Source organism: Saccoglossus kowalevskii, chromosome 19 (genome assembly GCF_978046115.1).
Source record: "Saccoglossus kowalevskii chromosome 19, keSacKowa6.1, whole genome shotgun sequence".
Classification (NCBI taxonomy): Eukaryota; Metazoa; Hemichordata; class Enteropneusta; family Harrimaniidae; genus Saccoglossus; species Saccoglossus kowalevskii.
This window is the reverse complement of record NC_140659.1, coordinates 19,646,627-19,654,383: the sequence shown is the minus strand read 5'-3', so window position 1 is coordinate 19,654,383 and position 7,757 is coordinate 19,646,627. Positions and strand designations below refer to the sequence as shown.

The following is a 7,757-nucleotide window of genomic DNA, read 5'->3' as shown; positions in this document are numbered from 1 at the left end:
GTGCATGTACATATTTGCGATCTTGTTCGTTTTAGGTATGTGTGCGAGATACAGATTGATAGTGACGCACGGACACGCGGATGTCAGTAAATAAGTTCCCGTTTTCGGACTGCGTTCGAACGAGACTGAACATTCATAGACACGTTTACCATTGTACCTGACAGTTGCCAACATCGCACTGAATGACTAATCAGAATTCAGATATCAACCACCATAACCATACGATTTGGTATTTGCAATTTCTGACCTAGTTCAAATTGAATGAAAGGTATGAGTTTAAGGTGTTTAAATGTATTTCTTGTTGATGAATCTTGATGCAATATACTAAGCAGAGTAGCTCTGCCACGACTAGCAATACACAAGAAATCATCCTGATAAACCAACTCAAATACCCGACCCGTTATATATTCTCTCTTATATTGCAAAGCAGTTAGTCGGTATATTTCAAAAAGGTGTAACACGCACCAAACCTTCACCGCTACTACTCCTTAATAGATGCTATATAGCCAACGTATATTTAAGTGCGCCCTCTCTGGCAAAACCAAATGCATTTTCTTCAATGCATTGTCCAGTCAAAATTGTACAGTACAAAATGTTCTTCCCAGCCAAAGATTGAGCTAACATTTTACAATTTGTTATATTGTTTACCAAGTTTTCACTATACTATATACTGAAAAAAACAGTTATGAAATACGGCCACCGTGAAATACACGGTAATATTCGTGTACATGATACAAGGTGTTTGCTCTCAGTATAATATGTTATTTATTATCTGTTACTAACAGATTCTCAACCTTCACCTGTTTTAAAACCCGGAAACTGTATTTGCCGCATGTCTCTGGAGTAGTAACTGTGGTTTGAAAAGACGTTAGGAGTTAAAACAATGATTTTACTCTGACCGACTCATAGTAGAGGTTCCGCACATGACCCCGTGTTGTACGTGATACAGCGAAAGTGGTAATCTACTTCTGATCTGATTAATTTTGTTCTATTAATATCGATTATTTACTGGTTGTCATCGTCCTCCGTCTGGAAGACCATTGGACAGATAGAAATGTAAAAGTTTAACAGAATGAAATGAATGAATTTCATAATAGTGCATTAATACAGATTTGTGGACTGTGTAGGAATGGGATTAGATCAGTTTAAATATATCTTAGTGAAGTTCTATGAAATTATTTTTTTATTTGCTCCACTGTCCTTTCGCTGTGCATTTAATATTGGTCTATGAATCGCTTCTTGTATATGTGGACGTCGACAGCACATAATTAAGTACTTAACTAAATGATCGGTTTTCTCCTTGACTTCAGTAAATAACCATGGGAATTCTCATGCGCAAACACGTATCAAGGCATGCCCACACAGCCCTGCAGACTGATTTATACTAGCCTATTTGATTTTCCTACGACGGCATCTAATCTAAAGAGGTTAATGTGGTCGGGGAAAAGATATGCTCGGAAAAGTCATTGACATGACACACTATTGCAACAATGAATAAAACTGAAAGAAGTTAGCCAATCAACTGATGTATAACTTTTATGTAAAGTCTGTTTTGACCCGCTTGAGTAATGACGGAAATTTGTATACATTTAAACTTATAAATGCACGCCATGCGACAATCGTCAATGAATAAATTTTGGACTAATCATAATTTAAGCAGCATCCAATGAATGTACGTTTGAGTCCAACGATGAGGGCGATGTGACTTCAGCGGATCCAAGCAAATCGTGAAAGACCCAAACATTCGAAGAGATAAATGATATATTAAAAGACCATAATTGGTTAACCATAGGTTCCCTTCATAACCATGGACTCCTTAGATTTATAAGATATAAGTTGCTTATCTGTAATATTCACGAGAAACTGTTACTGGAGAAGTAAACGGGTCCGTATTGATATTTGTAGTGCTACAGTTCATCACGCTACAGGCGGTAAGTGGTATATTGTGCGGTTATTTAATTTGAATATTATGGACGCGAATTGTCACAGGGAAATTCCACGGTAACGGACGTTGCATTCAGAAGGGTTGGAAGTTGCCGTTATTACTAGAGTATTACCTGGTGGAATTTGATACTGTGTTATAGACATGCTTATGCCAGAGACATTCTCATGCCAAGGAGAAATATTCTTAGCTTGACATACAGAAATAACGGACGTTACATCAAAGGACATAGGTAAAATCTAAGTAACTTTATTTTCAGAATGTCTGAAAACTTGGAGTTTTACATTTGTATTTCTCCACAAAAATAAATCACGTGACAATATGTGATGGTCTTTACATGGTGGATATTACAGTTTGTTCATTGGCATAGTTCTTGAATTCAGTAAATAAGTTTTCTTACATATTGAGAGGTGTATTGTCCTCTACTTGGCAACGAATGCTCATTAACTTCTAATACTTTTCAAATTTACAGTATTAGCATATTAAATCAAGGCTGAAATTACTCATATCTTAGTGGTGTAAAGGCTTGAAAACAAGTAACATATATTTGAAGGCACATTCATGAAGACAAATTAGGGATCAGAACAATTTCCTTCTGGGAGGCTGGGGGTCTTGTGAATAAATTCTTACCATATACGGATTAAAATAGTGATATCTCTCCTGCTGTGCAATTACCCCCACAGATTCCTTCTGATGTTGCCAGTATGTGTACATTTTAATATTAATTACACATTAAACTCGACGGCAATGCTATACCTTGGTGAACATGAACTATACAACATTTGTTCATTAACCAATTACTGGCAACAAAATATCGGTTTTTACTTGCCCCTTTGTGTGGTCGTCGAATCTATACTCACATAGATATTAACAACTAATATCTAAAAAAAACAGATATTTTGTATTGGAAACATGTCTCCGGGCTTTTACGACACACCAGTTCAAAGCGACGTGGATTTAAGTATCTTTTTAATAAGTTATATTGAAACTCGGTAAGTTGGCATGTTGCCAGGCGGATTTGCTTTGGTAGGTGGACATTGTATTTATCATATATATTGACCTTAGTCATCATTCTACCAATATTTGTTCTGACGATAATATTGTGTTTTTTTCCACCGTGACATGGTCATGACCGTTCATCAGCTTGTTTGACACGCAAATGTTGAGAAAGAAAATGGCGTATAATGTGGCAATAGGAGGGCTCATGATCTGTTTTTGTCTAGAAGCCGTCGTCGGTTTCAGTCAGCAACCAAACATCATATTCATCCTTGCTGACGATTATGGCTGGAATGATATCGGTTACCATAACTCCGTTTTTCAAACACCAAATCTCGATAAGTTAGCTTCAGAAGGAGTCAAACTAGAGAAATACTATGTACAGCCCAGTTGTACTCCAACTCGAAGTCAGTTGATGAGTGGACGATATCAGGTAAGTATATTGTTTAGTTATAGTATATGGCGCATAGAGAGTAGTGGGCGTACTACTTGTTTCAACACGTTCTTGTTTAGATTATTCATAAGGGGCACCCGGTTCAATGTATGTCAGGCTATATGCATTACAATTCTAATAAAAAACAGTTAAAAAAACACATTTATATACAAAAAACGTTGACCTGATTATTCTTGAAGGAGAACTTGTTACTTGATACTCTCCGTTACAACACCATATGTATTTTGCTTTTTTTCTATGTTGAAGATTCATACAGGTTTACAACACTCGAACATTAATTCAACTCAACCAAACTGTCTACCCCTGAACGAAGTCACCTTGGCAGAGAAATTGAAAGAGTCTGGATATTCCACGCACATGATTGGTAAATGGCATTTAGGATTCTATACACCGGACTGCCTACCAACACGACGTGGATTCGACTCTTTTTTTGGTAAAATAAAATACATTAAATTTAAATCGTTGTGTTCCTTATGTGCAGTACACGCTTTTAAAATTTGCAATCAAGATTAACAAGTACAACTGGAATGCAAGATGAATGTGAATATTAGAATTTGAATTATTATTCGAGTAAATAGAGCTTGGCAAGTTTTAAATAATTCTGCAATATCCGTTTTAAGGTAAATGTAATCTTGAAAATACGGCTGTCTCGTCAGTGGTCTTGATTGTTTACCCACAAACCGTGCGCCTCGTGTACTACTCACAATTCTGCTTATAACCACTAACCGGTTTATTTGATAATGATTTTATCATTTTCCAATCCAGTGTGTAGTGATCACGATATTTCATTAGAATCCTAGAGCAAACGTCCGATTTAAAAGAACAGAAATTATTAAAATCTGATGAGAAAATATGACAGTTAAATCACAAATTTGAATCTCTGAATCCGGCATATTCACATTTATCAGTTGTTGTCCCCAACAGTTTCATTATTAGAAATCATTTGTTCCTAGGATACCTTGTTAGTGCTGAAGATTACTATACACATATATATGATGGGGGATATGATCTGAAACGACAGGAAGTTGACGTTGCAGTAGATTATCAGGGAAACTATTCAGCTCATCTGTTTACATCTGAAGCCCAGGATGTTATCAAGTCGCATGTGTCAATAAATAAAGTACGTGCATCGTAACAACCTAATACTTTCAATTTCAAATTTAACCTATCAAAAACTGGTGCACTATATTAAATTAAAGACGCACCTTAACTTTTCTATTTTTTTCTTCTCAAGCCTTTCTTTTTATACATGGCATATCAATCAGTGCACGGTCGTTTTGCTACAGTTCCAGACCATTATTCGAATATCTATGAAGGAGTTATTGATGACGACGATCGACGTACGATGGCAGGGATGTAACATGTATGGATGAAGGCGTTGGAAATATTACACAAACATTGAAAGAATATGATCTTTTGAATAACACAGTTATTATCTTCTCCTCGGGTAAGTGTTTAACGTAGCGAGAAGGGTTTGATGACGTTTTTGAATAAAGCATTCTCTGTAAATATGCTTTATTACAGTGTCACAATTCTACTTGTCACGTGGCCTAATCATTCAAGCGCTGTATGAGATCAAACATAATTATTTCAAAAAACAATCAATTAAATTGACAGCTATTGTTTATAATAACTCAACATTTTTTTTTATTTCTATTTTATGACAAGTTAAATAAATACTCACTGATCATCGTAATTTTAGATAATGGCGGCGAACCAAATGATGGAGCAAATAATTGGCCATTCCGAGGGGGAAAGACGACATATTGGGAAGGAGGTATCAGAGGGATTGGGTTCGTGTACAGTTCCGCCATACCAAATTCTATACGCGGTACTGTCAATAAAGAAATGATTCATGTCAGTGATTGGTTTCCTACAATAGTAAATTTGGCAGGTGGAATGCTGAATGGAACGCAACCACTCGACGGGTTTGACCAATGGGAAACCATAAGGTAAATGATTATATATTTCATTTTTTTAGATCTCATAGTCGACAAGAAATCAACTTCATTTTCACTTTAAATACCACAAGGTATTATTGAACCGAGTAGTATTTCAAAGTGCACGATCATAACAGATTTTCATGTTTTCAGTCAGGGAGCTATATCCCCAAGAACAGAAATTCTTCATAATATTGATCCATTGACCGACCCTCCTGAAGATATTGAGCGTTTTTTCCATGGTTGGAATGGAACCTACAATACTTCAATGCTTGGTGCCATAACTGTTGGGGACTGGAAACTATTGACAGGGGATCCAGGTAATGTATGATATATGTATATGGTGATCCTGTATTTATAATCATTATATATACACGCAAGTTGGAAAGCATGAGCTGATATGGAATTTACACCATCGAACACGAGTTACATCAGCACAGTGGTTGTGCTGTTCTTTCTTAGTTTTGTATGGCTGTATCGGACTTAAATATCAGTTCGACTGTCAAATGTGATTCAAATATATTGTAATTTACCAACATTTGAATATTCAAATTCAGCAAATACGGCAAACAAATCTACTCGTGGGGCCCAGACCACGAGTTGGCTAATCAATGCATTCAGAAATTAGAAACTGTAAATGAATTGATATTTCCCAATATTATTGATACAATACGCCGCGAAGAACAAAACATGATAGTATTCTACGGACATACGCTGTAAAGATTTACATTTTGAATGTTCTTCTTGTACTATTGGTTTACTTTGCACTTGTTTATTATTTTGAAGGAAGTGATGGTGTATAGAGAGCCCGAGTCCAACAACTGGTATTCTAATTCAGACCGCGGACGGTGTTAAGTTATAGCGCCCCTCGTGGTCGAATAATGCTTGTTACGCTGCCCACCTTTTCTCCATGTATAATCAATTTTCTATGCGTACACTGGTTCATTAGTATTATACGCTGCATTGACAAATATCAAAAAAACGTCTGACAGTCATCGGTAAAACAACAATTCGTAATAATGTAAAAAAAGCTAAATGATTGCCGGTCCAAAAAAATCGTCAAACTATCCTCTTCTATTTCCTTTCAATATCTACACCCAACACCAATTGTGACAAAAAGTGTTTTCGTTGTGAGAGATAAAATATCCGCCTAAGCAATGTATTAAACATGTATCAATCTATAAGTAGCGAAAAACAATGTTGAATGAAATCATGTTATTTATTCACCATTTGCTCCATGGCCAGGAATTCTCCTTGTCAGCGGTTATGTAGCAACCATTTACAGTTACTATGCCATTTATTTCTACAAAGTTCATAATATCGAGTTGAATAATATTTGTTATTTGTTCGATTGCTAGGAAATTTTATTTATTGAACTTGATTGTCTTCGCAGGTGATAGTCATTGGACCCCGCCCCCTGAATCAGGTCGAGATCCGATTGAGTCTACGGACAAACCTGGAAAACACATTTGGTTGTTCAACATCAAAGATGACCCTCAGGAGAGAAATGACTTGAGCGAAGACAATATTGAAAAAGTTATAGAATTGATACTTAAATTGGAAGAATATTACCTAACCTCTGTACCTGTTTTATACCCTGAGCAAGATCCCAATGGTGACCCGTCAAACAATGATGGGATATGGCGTCCCTGGATCCCGGAGCCATATCCATATACAATGTCAAAAATGACATCGGGCTCTGCTCATTTTCGTAATGCAATTTTCATTTACTGCATATTTACATATGTAGTAATGGTATTATGTTTGTAGAATCAATGAATAAATATTGTAGTATAAACTGCATACACTATCTGGAGTTGTACATTTGCTTTCATATTGTGTTAAAATCACGAGATCATATTTAGTCAGTAAACAATGTGTAACGTGTTTGACAGATGTGTTTTATTATCAGTAAATATGTTAATGTTGAAACTGTTGAATATAAAGGAATTGAAAAAAAAACTATTGGTCAGTCATGGAAGATAATTAAACAGAAGGGCTACTTCACGGTTAAGTTATTGATTAATGTCTATGAATAGAATCGATTGTCAATATGGCACAAGAACACATTGTTTTCATAAACAACATCAAGGAATATGAATACATAAATGATGTGCATTGAAAACTAAACAATAATTAAATATAGTAAAGCATAGTTATCAACTTTCCGATAAATCATACTAAACTAATAAACAGTTCAGTTTAGAACAAACTTATCTGCCAGTATTGAAATGCCATTTAATATCTAACTGGGGCCATTGAATTCCCCGAAAATGATTTAGAAAAAATACAAACAGTACGTTCTATTGCGATCATATTAATGTCCCTTTTTCAGATTTGCCAGTCTATCACCAATTTGGATGTAGAGTTGTTTTAAAAAGATATAAATATAATATAAACGTAAAATATATATTTGCAAGTCAAC

The 7,757-nt window shown here is 35.5% G+C and overlaps 1 pseudogene; it reads left to right on the top strand.

The window, feature by feature from the left end:
* Positions 1-3,116: 3,116 nt before the first annotated feature.
* Positions 3,117-7,102, top strand: LOC146730610 (arylsulfatase J-like; annotated as a pseudogene).
* Positions 7,103-7,757: the final 655 nt, after the last annotated feature.